The sequence below is a fragment of the Xenopus laevis genome, chromosome 3L (assembly GCF_017654675.1).
Source record: "Xenopus laevis strain J_2021 chromosome 3L, Xenopus_laevis_v10.1, whole genome shotgun sequence".
Lineage (NCBI taxonomy): Eukaryota > Metazoa > Chordata > Amphibia > Anura > Pipidae > Xenopus > Xenopus laevis.
The window spans coordinates 2,504,801-2,521,013 of NC_054375.1; the positions used below are offsets into that span (position 1 = coordinate 2,504,801).

General features: G+C 41.6%; 2 pseudogenes; both read left to right on the forward strand.

Moving 5' to 3' along the window:
- The first annotated feature begins 1,048 nt into the window (after window positions 1-1,048).
- LOC121401346 lies at window positions 1,049-9,351 on the forward strand (annotated as a pseudogene).
- Window positions 9,352-11,852: 2,501 nt separating this feature from the next.
- On the forward strand, window positions 11,853-15,859 carry LOC121401125 (annotated as a pseudogene).
- The last annotated feature ends 354 nt before the right edge of the window (window positions 15,860-16,213 follow it).

A 16,213-nucleotide genomic window follows, 5' to 3' on the forward strand; every position in this document is an offset into this window, starting at 1 on the left:
TGAGTTATTTAGCTTTTAATTCAGCAGCTCTTCAATTTGCATTTTCAGCCATCTGGTTGCTAGGGTCCAAATTCCCCTAGCAACCATGCATTGATGTGAATAAGAGACCGGAATATGAATAGGAGAGGCCTGAATAGAAAGAGGAGGAATAAAAAGTAACAATAACAATTAGGGATGCAGCAAATCCAGGATTCGGCCTTTTTCAGCAGGATTCGGATTCGCCCGAATCCTTCTGGCCGGCCGAATCTGAATCCTAATATGCATATGCAAATTTGGGACGGAGAGGGGTAATGCGTGACTTTTTGTCACAAAACAAGGAAGTAAAAATGTTTCCCTTTCCCACCCCTAATTTGCATATTCAAATTTGAAGTCGGGTTCGGTTGGGTATTTGCCTGAATCTTTCGCAAAGTGAACTTTATATCTGTACTGAATGTTGTGATTCAATACTCTATGGAGGCACAAGGACTGTGGTTGCTTTGGGCTGGTAAGGGGCCATTTTGCACGGAAAGAAGAGAATTCTGGAATTTCCAGATAACGGATCTTTCTGTAATTTGGATTTTCAAACTTTAAGTCTACTAGAAAATCATATAAACATGAAATAAAGCCAATAGGCTGGTTTTGCTTCCAATAAGGATTAATTGTATCTTAGTTGGGATCAAGTACAAGCGACTGTTTTATTATTACAGGTATGGGACCTGTTATCCAGAATGCTCAGGAACTGGGGTTTTCTGGATAACGGATCTTACTATAATTTGGATCTTCATACCTTAAGTATACTAGAAAATCATATAAACATGAAATAAACCCAATAGGCTGTTTTTGCTTCCAATCAGGATTAATTATATCTTAGTTGGGATCAAGTACAGGTATGGGACCTGTTATCCAGAATGCTCGGGACCTGGGGTTTTCTGGATAATGGATCTTTCTGTAATTTGGATCATCATACCTTAAGTCTACTAGAAAATCATATAAACATGAAATAAACCCAATAGGCTGGTTTTGCCTCCAATAAGGATTAATTATATCTTAGTTGGGATCAAGTACAAGCGACTGTTTTATTATTATAGAGAAAAAGGAAATCATTTTAAATATTTGGATTATTTGATTATAATGGAGTCTATGGGAGACGGGCTTTCTGTAATTGGAAACATTCTGGATAACGGATCCCATGCCTATACAATGCTGCGCCACCAACAATTTGCACATACGCATGTACTGCAAGTAAGAATCCCCGACACGCTGAAACCACCATGAGGTTCTGCACTAAATGCAATTTTATCCGATTTTATATCGCAGGCCGCCAATATATAACACAGACAGACCAATTAACCACTTGTGTAATAATTAGCTTTTTTTGTGCAGATTAATATTTTGTAACCACAAACATAAAACACTGGAGAGAAATAATGTCTATTTTTTATGCTGCCTTGTTTTCCTGACCCTTTGTGCTTTCTGTACAGGGGGCAATAAAGTATTTATTTTGGAATATTTATATTTTTTTCTGAATTTAGGCAATAGGAAGTTTTAGGACTTCCTGAAACTCTCAGCTGCCGTAAAGCAGGACAGGACTGCTGCTTACAATAGGGATCAGATAGGATCTGTGCAGCCACTGGGACAGAATGTTCTGTTATACAGATAGCTAGAATCTCAGCTGCCATAAAGCAGGACAGGACTGCTGCTTACAATGGGGATCAGATAGGAATTATTACTATGTATCTGATGTATCAATGTGCTACTGACCAGCTGTAACTATTGTGCAGCATTTGTTACCGAGTAAACTCATAATCAGCAAATGCATTGCAAGGTTTTATGAGAAATTCATCTTTCGTGTGTTTTTTTTTTTTTTTTTTAAAACGAATTTATATTGGATTAGATTGTAAACTGTACGGGACAGGGACCTCTTCCCTATTGTGCGTATTAAGATATGGCACTTGATCTTTGTAATTGTATCTGTTTATATTTATTTATTGCTGTGTCTGTGCAGTTCATGAGCAGAGCTGTGTGTATATATGAAAGTAACATTATAGGAACATAATCTGCAGCTCTGTGCTTTCCCATTTGAACCACTTTCTGGTTGCCTGGTTAGATAAACCTAGCAACCAGGAAGTACCCCTCTCTGATATCCACATTCGTTTAAGGTGGCCATACACTATAAGATCCGCTCGTTTGGCCATACACTGGCAGCTAGACTTGTATGGGCATCTTAAATCTGACTGTGTATGGCCACCTCTATACAATCTGGATCTGTCACATCCCCGACCCAGACTCAAGTTCATATATATAGGCACCAGTGCCCCCTAGTGTTCATAGCAGCACATTGACCAACCTATATATCTTCCCCCTGTCTTAGTGAATCCACCTCCCTGTTGCTGTGGTCAGTGGGGCCTTAGCAACTAGATACCAGGTACAAACTGAAAGGCTTAATCATTTACATTGCCATGGATTGTATAGTTCTGGGTTTCTCTTTCATCATGCCAAGCCCTTGATCCAGCATATTTTATTACTTTTTGATGTTACTGTTCCTTTAAAGGGATCCTCATAAAAATAAAACTGTGATTTTTGGATGATGGCCAGTCACAAAGTTGAATCTTTCCATCCATTCTATAGACAGCCATTATGACATCACAATGTCAGTCTTCCCTCATTGTGATGTCATTATGACATCACAATGTCAGTCTTCCCTCATTCATTGTGATGTCATTATGACATCACAATGTCAGTCTTCCCTCATTGTGATGTCATAATGACCCCAGCTATATATATAGCAGCAACACCAGTGCAGCCACTATCAGTTGTTGGAGGATTAGCTACCGAGCAGAACTGTTGTGTCTGTTTTGTACTAATCAACCAACTGAATTCTACATCTTTGTAAGTATAAAGCTTGAAATTAACGGAACTGGGGAATTCAGTTGGGGCTGTGAAATTGCAGCCACGATAAGGATATTGGGGGAGGTTGGTTGGGGGATTGTATTTAGAAATAGAGTTTGGTGGATGATGTCATAGTTAGTATTATGGGATGGAGCTTATCAGACAGATGGACTTGGGCTATAAATGGACAGGTGATGGGGTAGTTTGGAGGCTGGGCAGTGTCTTAATTCCCCCTTTAATTTATTTCATACATAATTATATATTAGTAAAGTTTATTAGCCGTGGGATTTAGCCATTTACCAATCAGAGGCAAGGTAACTTTAGGTCACTGTGATGTCATAATGACTAACAGAAGAAAGCCTTTCATGATGTGGGCGGGGCATAGTGATGTCATAATGACCCCATCTGTTTATCTAGTATCACAGCTGAACTCATTTCATTTAGTTGTGGATTAGCTATTGGACAGAGCTCCTAGAGACTGCTCAATACTAATCTTCATATTATTTATTTATTCAACATCTTTAACGAGTAAGTAATAGAGAAACCTCTTTTCATTGGTTACTTATAGCTGTCCAAGTATAACACTTAATATAAGAAATCGATTTTTTCATAAATAAATATATATAGATAGATAGATAGATAAATAGATTTAGATAGATAAATAGATTTAGATAGATAGATAAATAATGCAAATTTAGCTGGGAAACTATAGGCCTGCAAGTCTGACCTGTCTGTTACGGGGAAGGAGAGGTTTGCTGAGGGATTATATTTAGAATTGGGTTTTGGAGAATAATAAAAGTATATGAGTTAGTGTTTTGTGTTAGTGTAACTAATGGTCTAACCCCAAGGTGCATTAGTCTTGGGAATTAATTGTACAGGTTTAAGAATGTTCTGCTTTCCTCCCCCAGATTCATCTAAATCAGAATCAATCACATCAATCAAATCAATCAGAATCAATCACATCGATCACATTGAAACCACAATCACACAATGAAGGTTGAACTCACATCCAATGATCTAGAGAACCAAAAGAAAGTTCCAATGAGAAGAAGAAAGAACAGTATGTGCAAGGAATTCCTGAGATGCTTCGGCTCATTTGTTCTAGGCATGTTCTTGGCCATAGTATTTGCCTTCTTCACTCTGTTTGTGAAGAGCTACAGCCTGGACATCTGCATCATCGCCAGCGCCTTTATTGGAGTTTTCCTATCTCTCGGCATGGCGTTTTCTGAGCAGATTCGAGTAATCGTATTCCTAACACTGCCGCAGATTTTTGCAGGTAAGTTCCACGGGTTTGACTTTAGCTTAAGGCCATATAATTGGGTCTAGGGGGAGGGGTTGAGACATTTCTGGTCTGAACCAGCCTTGGAAACTCTATTTGGGTTCCCCATGAAGATAGGGGGAATGTTTGATTTATTTGTGGGGAGGAAAGGAGGTCTCACCATCAGCATAGAAACTTTAATGTAGGGGCAGTCAGGCTATGGAATAATGAGAATAAGAATAATGATTAATTCTCCCATCTCTCCCAGCTCAAGGCAAGAACCTGATTATTGCACTGGCCTTTTCACTGACCATCCAAGGACCCGCCGGAAATATCCTGGAGAATTACAAGCGGGTGTCGGAAGCAACCTCGTGCGGGTTGCAGTTGGCCGTGAATCAGACCTTAGAAGTTGTTGAGGAGATGAAAGCGCCTGTGATGAGTAAGTAACGGAAGAGCGGTGGGTGTAGCAAGTAGGAATATCCCGATCTACCTTTTGGGCGCTTGAAGGTGACCCTACAGGTGCAGATCTGGTCAGAATCTGGGTGGGTTGTATGTGAAATAAAGTGCAATGACGTGAGTCTCACACTCGTCTCTCTCTTTCCAGGGGCTTTGGACAAGATCAAGTCCATTGCTGGTAACTTTAAAAATGTCTCCAAGCGGTCGCAAGGCTTCTTTATTGCCCTACAGGAGGGCGTGAGACGTATAGGTGAGTAGAGAAACCCTCGGGTTGTGTGTGCCCAGTCAGTGATACCTTGTTACTCCGTGGTACCTGGCGTGGCATCAATACTGATACTAAACTCGCCTTCTAATCCTCCTGTCCTTCCCAGGCCGAGACTTGAGAGCGGCGTGGTCATACCTGTACAACATGGGAACTATCTGCAATGAGGAGTTAGGGAACCCGAGCAAGAAATGTTACCAGCAATTCGATACGGCCAAGCAGACTTGTACCGATAATGCCGGCTTGTTTGGCTTCGTCTGCGGCATTATAGACACATTTCGGCCCCTGTGTGCACTGGCTGGAGGTAAGTTACAACTCACCCCAATCTGACATGTTCTGCTCTAGTTCTTTCTCCTGGATTAATGACAAATTCTAATGAATCCAACTTCGTCTTTCCCACAGTTCCGTGCATGGGCCCCGACTTTGTTCAGACTCACGTCAGTCGACTGATGGACAAAGGTGAGTGACGCAGATTTGGTGGGTGGGTTGGTTGCTATGGGTTACTAAGCAGGCAAGTCTTTCTGGACACTGTGTGTGGGATTTAAGGATCCAGCCCTTGTTCTATAGCAAAATTCCAATCTCTGCACTTTCCTTACAGCTGCCGATTCCGTCCTTAACAAGTTCAAGGATCACTTTCTGTTTAATATCACTGTCATCCACGACTTTGATATCAACGCCAGCGCCACCGACGTGATCAACGTGGCAGAGCAGATTATGGACGAGGTGAACGCCAGTATAGAGCCTTACCTGGAGATTATTGGACTGGCCCAGTATTTTGTGCTCTTCTTCTGCCTTTACTCCTTCATTCGGTAGGTCCAATTCCTCTGTTCTTACTGTTGGTTCTGATTGAGTTCTGACCCCATTTCCCGTAGTATCTGCCCAGTCCTGTAGGGGGGGATAGTGAGTATGGGATATATATGTACAGTGGGCATTGTAGCTTTCATTCCTGCTCCCCTTCCCACTCTCTCTCCCATAATGTTACTTAAGGAATTACCCATTCTAATCGGATTTCTCATTGATCTGCAGGGCGGCGCTATATCGCAGGAATTACCTGCTCAATGACAAGCACGACAATTTCTACATCACTAAGAACTTTATGAAGCTGAATGAGCTGAGAGTGAAGACTGGTGCTCCCTCTCTGTTACCCCTGAACATGAAGGAGCAATCTCTCTACGTCTCACCTGGTGAGTCCCAATTCTCTTCAGTAACACCCCCCCACTCATTCACTATAGTACAGAGCCCTCTATGCTTAGTGACCCCCACTACACACTATAATCACCCAACTCTCAATAACAAAGGTACCTGCCACTTACTGGCTATAACTACCACTCACTTAACTACTTAATCACAAGTTTACTCACCCCATAGTCTTTATAGTAACCACAAACCAATATTAGCCGACTGTATTACATTTAGGAAACCCACTTTGTCTGTCCCAGCCTCCATTTTCTCATGAGTCTCTCTCATTCCTACAGTTTCCCTGAAGATGACGTCAATTGAGAAGAATATGTTGACCGGTTTCTTGGGGATTGTGCCGTACATGATAGGCTCCATCTTCATCATCTTGATAGATTTCGGAGCCTACTTTTTGCTAGGGAAGGCACATGAACAGCTCAGTGGCAATATAACGGTGACAGGTAAGAGGGTTATTGGTCTGCTCTTTCACATTGGACAGGGAGGGGGCTGCCTGTAATATAGAGTGAGAGGTAATAATTTTGGTGTATTTTTTCCTCCATTAGCTCCTCTAATCTTCAACGTCACCGTAACAGGCTCAAATTTCTTCAGCGACTTCTTTAAACAAATAATATCCTCATTTGAGGATATGGTAAGGGGACAAGTGCAGATTCTCACATCCAAGTGTTTGGTTACCCCATCAAAGCCGGACTTCCGGGGCTACATAATTATCGGTAAGTAAAGTTTGCAGTTGGGATGGGCAACTCCCGTACTGTCTCCATCTTGTCCTACTGTCTCCATCTTGCCCTACTGTCTCCATCTTGCCCTACTGTCTCCATCTTGCCATACTGTCTCCATCTTCTCCTATTGTCTCCATCCTGTCCTACTGTCTCCATCTTGTCCTACTGTCTCCATCTTGTCCTACTGTCTCCATATTGCCCTACTGTCTCCATATTGCCCTACTGTCTCCATCTTGTCCTACTGTCTCCATCTTGTCCTACTGTCTCCATCTTGCCCTACTGTCTCCATCTTGCCCTACTGCCTCCATCTTGCCCTACTGTCTTCATCTTTCCATTCTATCTCCATCTTGTTCGACAGTCCTGAATTAAACCTGCTCTTTTTTCTCCTAGGACTTTTATATGGATTTGCCTTTTTGGCCACCGCGATTGGGGTGTATCTTACGAGATTGAGACGCTCCCTCTGTGCCTATTATTATCCATATCGTGAACTGGTAAGTTTGTAGGAAGCAAAACTCCTCACACATTCACATAGTAGTTAAAGCTGATAAATGACATCTACAGTCCATCAATTTCACCCTAGTTGCTCATATTCTTATTTAACTTTATTACTCCAAATTGTATTGAGACTTCTCCCTGGCTCAGGCTATAGGAGTATTAATCCCAAAAGCCCTTTAATATCTTAATCATGTAAAAGACACGTGACATCCTTGAATAGGAAATACTTTCTAATGTTCACATTCACATAGGGACCAATAGTGTTCAAAGTATATTTGATATTTCATTTGCTTCTCTCCAGGAAAGGATCTGCTTCCTGTACAACACGATTATCTGCGAGCGCCCAGAGAGGACCCCTTATCATATGAAGTACATTGTTACTGCTTCCCAGGATCCACAACCCAGCAGCTTCCTCTACAAGCTGGCCAAACGGTATAGCAATCGATTCATACCCTGCCTGGATATACACATTTCATAGAGAAAGAGTGTGAGTGTGATAAACATTCTCCCCTTTTATTTTTACAGAAACTCTGTGTTTTACCCGTCTGGTCAGACTGATGGGCAAAAGGGAAGAGTTCTGCATGGAATGTGCCAAAGTCAGAACCGACAGTAACAGCCTGGAATTTCTAGCCTGTATTACCAGGGACTGCAGAGGTAAGTACCCCATCACTTTCAGTTGAGCCCAGTTCCTAGTACAGTACATGGCCACTTCTTAAGCCCAAAATGTTCTCAATTTTTATCAGAATCTCAATTGGGGGTGCAATAATCACAGCCATGTTTTTAGGGGCAACCCACTAAATGTATGAGTTCTGCATGTTGGACTCTGGTATTTCATGTAATATCTAGTGCCATGAATGTCTGGCTGGCCTATTGATTGTCATACTGAGCCACGTCTCTCCCTAGGGGCTGTACTGCGGAGACTGCTGCATCAAACTAGAGAACGCCTGCAAGTTCTGCCTCACTCCCCTCACCTACTCGGATTCAACAGATGAGGAGATGTAAGTTTTGCCTGAAATACTCCCCTTTCCCACCTGTTTCCCCATCTTGTGCCGGTGTCTTGTAGGTCCCATCCCCAAATGATCCCATTCCCCCTACTTATACACTAGTCTTATGTATTATAAGCGTTTGTAGAAAATAAAAAATCATTTGGTGGAGATTAAAGACCAGTTACTGCCATCTTGTCCTACTGGCACCATCTTGCCCTTCTACTAGGCCTCGTTCTTCCTTCCTACAACATTTAACCCTTATTCTAATCCTCAGAGACTCCAGTGATGAGGAGCAGGTCGAGCTGTGGCTGGAGGAAAGAGGCAGGAGTAAGAGGTTCAGGAAAGTGCAATTCACTGAGGAAGATGAGGACTCGGACTCCTCCATGGAATTAAGGTAAGAGCTTGTAGAACCTCAGAAAGGGTGAAAGCCATAAATAAGAGAAAGGAAGCCCCATTAGATATTGCAGAACTCTTCTTATTTTGCAAGTGTGGCCGCTCATTGGTTGTAAATAGGTTAAAGGGGAAATTAGCATGAACTTTTAGTATTTTGCAGTCAGGGTATGTTTGGGGGAGGGCTCTCAGCTGACATTTAACCCTTTGTACTTGCAGTGATGCCGACTATGAGTACCAGGAGCAATCCCCATCAAGTGACAGCTCAGACGAGGAGACTCTAGATGAGGCATTTTCCAAGTTGACGAAGATGAAGAAAAAAGGCATCCCAAGGAAATTGTATCAGAGGCGCTGAGCTATAGCAAGACTAGGGGACAATAAAGGAAGGGACTGATCCCAATGGGCAGAACTCATTCTCCTTGGATTTAGAAAAATGCCCAACTGCAGAGAAGAAACGCAATGTTTTGTACAGAAATGAGTCCTCGTCGGCTGGGACACACCAGATTCACAGCCCCCAAAGTGGGTGGGTCTTACCCAAAGTGGGTGAGATATTGGGTGGATTGGGGGCTGTGTCTGGTGACTTTGTCCCTGAAAATCTATTCTTAAAATCTAAATAAAATATCTTTTATTTTTTCACAAAGCAACTTGAACAGCTTTCTGTTTTACAAATCTAAATATGTATCATTTTATAGATTTTAATTTATATATTTATATTATTTTATTTGTATAGTTTTATATATATCCTTGATAAAGGCCCCAATGTGGGCTGAAATGTTGGATACACGAGTGATGCGGATCCATTTGAAGGCTTTATATATATATATATTTTTTTTATACATATATTTATATTATTTTTATACAAGATGTGGACATATTTATATATAGTTACTTTTGTAGATATACAGTTTAAAATAAATTTTTATTAATGTATTTATTTTTTATATTATTTTAATGTCATATATACATTTTTATATCAATGTAAAAAATACATTTCATATATATTTTTGACATATATTAAATTAAAGATATATATTTTTATATAAAAAGCAAAAAAAAAAATTGTTTTACAAAAAATGACGACTGTCCTGTGGATTTATTGTGATTGTGACAGAGTCGTAGGGCCATTTTGTGCTTGTGTGACATGTTGGGGGAATATACTGAAGCGTTGTACAAGCGGAACTGTACATTGCTGACAAGACGTGTCCCCGACTGCTCGTCTGTTCAGGGATGGTTGTTCCCGTTTGGCATAAATGGCCTCCTGCATTGTCCTATCCTGCACTCTATAATCTATTGATCCCCAGTAATGACCTCTCCCTCCCTCTTCACTGGATCCTCAGGGACTCAGGATGGGGCCACAGGCTCCAACATTTGCTCAGAATTCCTTAAATATGACAGGAGGGGCATGAGTGGGCTGTACTGTATATAAGGCCTGGTTACTGTATATAACACCTGATTATTGTATATAAATGAGTGTATATCAGGTCTGTTTACTGTATCTGTATATCTGCCTCTTGCTGCCTGAAGATTTTACAGTAAATCCATAACATGAACGGGGAGAGGAAACAACACACACACATATTCATTTGGGTCTAGAACTTAGAGGGGCCCTTGGGGGCCCAGTGCAAGTAGAAACAAGAGGGTGTCTATACATACAGGGTTGTGTATCTACTCACACTGGTACATTGAAAGGCTTTTGGAGCCACACATTAGATTTAAACACATGGGGAGGGGGACCCTAGCTGGAATCGGGATCCCTAATTCCAACCCTACACACGGTCGGTACGGGGTCAATCCTGCTCCAACAGAACCAAGTGCTGGAGAGGGACGAGGGACTTGAGAAGTGGAGCCGTTAACTCTCACAGATTCACGTTTTTATCAACTGCCAACATCATGAATTTTGTTACAACACCAATAATGTTAATTACAATTAGAAAAAGCTCCCTTTTTTAAGGTTTACTTATCCTCTAAACAAGGCCATACTAATGACCAAATTAACTTTAACGTATCACTAAACTCATCCTATATGCAAATAACCGTATTGTAACTACTTTGCTTTGAAGAGGGGCTAAAACCATCTTCAAAACCAAGAACTCCTTCTTGACCAGCAGAATTGAAAAAAAACTCAATGCTGGAGAATTCTTAATCCATCACAATCAAGTTAATTGCCTATCTAACTATAATAATAATTCAATCATTTCAACTTCTAAGAATTCACAGGTAACATATCACATCTAATTCTTCCATTTCCAATTAAATTCCATTCCAAATCTTTAGTAATATTTCATAAAATAAAGTCTCTTAATCCTTTGTTGTTCCTTAAACTCTGTTCAAAGATGGTGACTGTAAAGTCGTTAGTAAAGGTGTTGTCCCAAGTATAATTCTTTGAGGTGATTAAACCCAAGGACAGGAACTTCGTGTACTTCTACTTCCAATATATCATATTGTCCTTGTCTCTTATCATCTTGTGATTGTCAATAAAAAATATTCCTTTAAGATCACCATCATCATCATCACACAAACATGTGGTAAGTTCTTTAATCTTATTGACTGTATGTAGCCTTGTACTACATCTTCATTACCATGTAGTTTCATTAAACATTTTCTCTATAATTCCACAATAATTATATAACTTTACTATTACTTCCATACCCCAACCAGACTAAGGGGTAGATTCACTAACAGAGCCAGTGTCGGACTGGCCCACCGGGATATCAGGAAAACTCCGAGTGGACCCAGGTGTCAGTGGCCCCTCGTGCTGCTAAACTTTGGCCTATTTCATGGCAATTCTCTATTTCTATGAGAACAAAGATGCTAAATAGATGGAATGATTGATTATAGTATGTAAAGAAAACAGACTAGGAGAATAGAGGTTGATTGAGGAGATGAAGAATATTAGTACTGAGAGTGGGTCTCTGGTCTAAGGTTTTATGGTGGGCCCCTGGTCTAAGGTTTTTGGGTGGGCCGTAAGTGTCCCAGTCCGACACTGGACAGAGATATGTTGGGAATGTATTGTTTTTTTAATAATACATTCAGAACCCAGTTTTAGTTAGAAGACTGCAGACTAACACTTGATATAAGAAATAGATTTTTTTCATATAATATATTGAGAAAAAGAATGCGATTTTAGCTGGGAAACTATATGCCTGCAAGTCTGACCTGTCTGTTATGGGGGAAAGAAAGGTTTGCCGAGGGATTATATTTAGAAATGGGTTTTGGAGAATAATAAAAGTATATGAGTTAGGAATGTATTGTTTTTCTCATTTAATAATACATTCAGAACCCAGTTTTAGTTAGAAGACTGCAGACCTGTAAGTCTAACATGTAAATGGAGGAATGTATCTAGATGTGTATTGAGGGGTGTGTTTTGGTGACTGATATAAGAACTAGATGGCACTGTGTCCTGGTGATCATAACTAATGGTCTAACCCCAAGGTGCATTAGTCTTGGGAATTGCACAGGTTTAACAATGTTCTGCTTCCCTCCCCCAGATTCATCTAAATCACAATCAATCACATTGAAAACACAATCACACAATAAAGGTTGAACTCAAATCCAATGATATAGAGAACCAAAAGAAAGTTCCAATGAGAAGAAGAAAGAACAGTATGTGCAAGGAATTCCTGAGATGCTTCGGCTCATTTGTTCTAGGCATGTTCTTGGCCATAGTATTTGCCTTCTTCACTCTGTTTGTGAAGAGCTACAGCCTGGACATCTGCATCATCGCCAGCGCCTTTATTGGAGTTTTCCTATCTCTCGGCATGGCGTTTTTTGAGCAGATTCGTGTAATTGTATTCCTAACACTACCACAGATATTTGCAGGTAAGTTCCACGGGTTTGGCTTTAGCTTAAGGCTATAAAATTGGGTCTATGGGAGGGGTTAAGACATTTATGGGCTGAACCATGCCTTAGAAACTCTATTTGGGTTCCACATGAAGAGAGGGGGAATGGGTGATTTATTTGTGGGGAGGAAAGGAGGTCTCACCATCAGCATAGGAACTTTAATGTAAGGGCAGTCAGGCTATGGAATAATAAGAATGATTAATTCTCCCATCTCTCCCAGCTCAAGGCAAGAACCTGATTATTGCACTGGCCTTTTCACTGACCATCCAAGGACCCGCCGGAAATATCCTGGAGAATTACAAGCGGGTGTCGGAAGCAACCTCGTGCGGGTTGCAGTTGGCCGTGAATCAGACCTTAGAAGTTGTTCAGGGGATGAAAGCGCCTGTGATGAGTAAGTAACGGAAGAGCGGTGGGTGTAGCAAGTAGGAATATCCCGATCTACCATTTGTGCACTTGAAGGTGACCCTACAGGTGCAGATCTGGTCAGAATCTGGGTGGATGGAGACAGGGGCTGCAGTCACATTTGGGTGTCTACCAAGATGGACAGATCAGTGCTATTTGCCCATGGCAGTGTATGTGAAATAAAGTGCAATCACGTGAGTCTCACACTCGTTTCTCTCTTTCCAGGGGCTTTGGACAAGATCAAGTCCATTGCTGGTAACTTTAAAAATGTCTCCAACTGGTCACAAGGCTTCTTTACTGCCCTACAGGAGGGCATGAGACGTATAGGTGAGTAGAGAAACCCTCGGGTTGTGTGTGCCCAATCAATGATACCTTGTTGCTCTGTGGTACCTGGCGTGGCATCAATACTGATACTAAACTCGCCTTCTAATCCTCCCGTCCTTCCTAGGCCGAGACTTGAGAGCGGCGTGGTCATACCTGTACAACATGGGAACTATCTGCAATGAGGAGTTAGGGAACCCGAGCAAGAAATGTTACCAGAAATTCGATACGGCCAAGCAGACTTGTACCGATAATGCCGGCTTGTTTGGCTTCGTCTGCGGCATTATAGACACATTTCGGCCCCTGTGTGCACTGGCTGGAGGTAAGTTACAACTCACCCCAATCTGACATGTTCTGCTCTAGTTCTTTCTCCTGGATTAATGACAAATTCTAATGAATCCAACTTCGTCTGTCCCACAGTTCCGGGCATGGGCCCAGACTTTGTTCAGACTCACGTCAGTCGACTGAAGGACAAAGGTGAGTGATGCAGATTAGGTTGGTGGGTTGCCATGAGTTACTAAACAAGGAAGTCTGTCTGGACACTGTGTGTGGGATTTAAGGATCCAGTCCTCGTTCTATAGAAAATTCCCATCTCTGCACTTTCCTTACAGAGGCCGATTCTGTCCTTAACAAGTTCAAGGATCACTTTCTGTTTAATATCACTGTCATCCATGACTTTGATATCAACACCAGTGCCACCAACGTGATCAACGTGGCAGAGCAGATTAGGATTAAGTGAACGCCAGTATAGACCCTTACCTGGAGATTATTGGACTGGCCCAGTGAGTATCGGATATATATATATGCAGGGAATCATAATACAGTGGGCATTGTAGCTTTCATTCCTGCTCCCCTTCCCACTCTCTCTCCCATAATGTTACTTAAGGAATTACCCTTTCTAATCAGATTTCTCATTGATCTGCAGGGCGGCGCTATATCGCAGGAATTACCTGCTCAATGACAAGCACGACAATTTCTACATCACTAAGAACTTTATGAAGCTGAATGAGCTGAGAGTGAAGACTGGTGCTCCCTCTCTGTTACCCCTGAACATGAAGGAGCAATCTCTCTACGTCTCACCTGGTGAGTCCCAATTCTTTTCAGTAACACCCCCCACTCATTCACTATAGTACAGACCCCTCTATGCTTAGCGAGCCCCACCACTTACTATAATTACCCAACTCTCAATAACGAAGGTACCTGCCACTTACTGGCTATAACTACCACTCACTTAACTACTTAATCACTAGTTTACTCACCCCATAGTCTTTATAGTAACCACAAACCAATATTAGCCGAATGCGTTACATTTAGGAAACCCACTTTGTCTGTCCCAGCCTCCATTTTCTCATGAGTCTCTCTCATTCCTACAGTTTCCCTGAAGATGACGTCAATTGAGAAGAAGATGTTGACAGGTTTCTTGGGGATTGTGCCGTACATGATAGCCTCCATCTTCATCATTGTGACAGATTTCAGAGCCTACTTTTTGCTAGGGAAGGCACATGAACAGCTCAGTGGCAATATAACAGTGACAGGTAAGAGGGTTATTGCTCTTTCACATTGGACAGGGAGGGGGCTGCCTATAAGTGAGAGGTAATAATTTTTTTTTGCTCCATTAGCTCCTCTTATCTTCAACGTCACCATAACAGGTTCAAATTTCTTCAGCGACTTCTTTAAACAAATAATATCCTCATTTGAGGATATGGTAAGAGGACAAGTGAAGATTCTTACATCCAAGTGTTTGGTTACCACATCCCGGGGCTACATAATTATTGGTAAGTAAAGTTTTAGGTTATCTCTTACAGTCTCCATCTTGCCTTCTGTCTCCATCTTGTCCTACTGTCTCATCTTGCCCTACTGTCTCCATGTTGTTCTACTGTCTCCATCTTTACCTACTGTTTCCATCTTGTCCTACTGTCTCCATCTTGCCCTACTATCTCCATCTTGCCCCACTGTCTCCATCTTGTCCTACTGGCACCATCTTGCCCTTCTACTAGGCCCCGTTCTTCCTTCCTACAACATTTAACCCTTATTCTAATCCTCAGAGACTCCAGTGATGAGGAGCAGGTCGAGCTGTGGCTGGAGGAAAGAGGCAGGAGTAAGAGGTTCAGGAAAGTGCAAAACACTGAGGAAGATGAGGACTCGGACTCCTCCATGGAATTAAGGTAAGAGCTTGTAGAACCTCAGAAAGGGTGAAAGCCATAAATAAGAGAAAGGAAGCCCCATTAGATATTGCAGACCTCTTCTTATTTTGCAAGTGTGGCTGCTCATTGGTTGTAAATAGGTTAAAGGGGAAATTAGCATGAACTTTTAGTATTTTGCAGTCAGGGTATGTTTGGGGAGGGCTCTCAGCTGACATTTAACCCTTTGTACTTGCAGTGATGCCGACTATGAGTACCAGGAGCAATCCCCATCAAGTGACAGCTCAGACGAGGAGACTCTAGATGAAGCATTTTCCAAGTTGACGAAGATGAAGAAAAAAGGCATCCCAAGGAAATTGTATCAGAGGCGCTGAGCTATAGCAAGACTAGGGGACAATAAAGGAAGGGACTGATCCCAATGGGCAGAACTCATTCTCCTTGGATTTAGAAAAATGCCCAACTGCAGAGAAGAAACGCAATGTTTTGTACAGAAATGAGTCCTCGTCGGCTGGGACACACCAGATTCACAGCCCCAAAGTGGGTGGGTCTTACCCAAAGTGGGTGAGATATTGGGTGATTGGGGGCTGTGTCTGTGTCTTGTGACTTGGTCCCTGAAAGTGTAATCTAAAAATCTAAAATCTAAATAAAATGTCTTTTATATTTTATCACAAAGCAACTTGAGTGAAACAGCTTTCTGTTTTTACAAATCGAAATATGTATCATTTTATAGATTTAATTCATATTCATATATGTATTTTATTTGTATAGTTTTATATATATCCTTGATAAAGGCCCCAATGTGGGCTGAAATGTTGGATACACGAGTGATACTTAATAAAATTTTGATCACAAGAATTTTTTGGAGTGCGGGTCCATTCTGA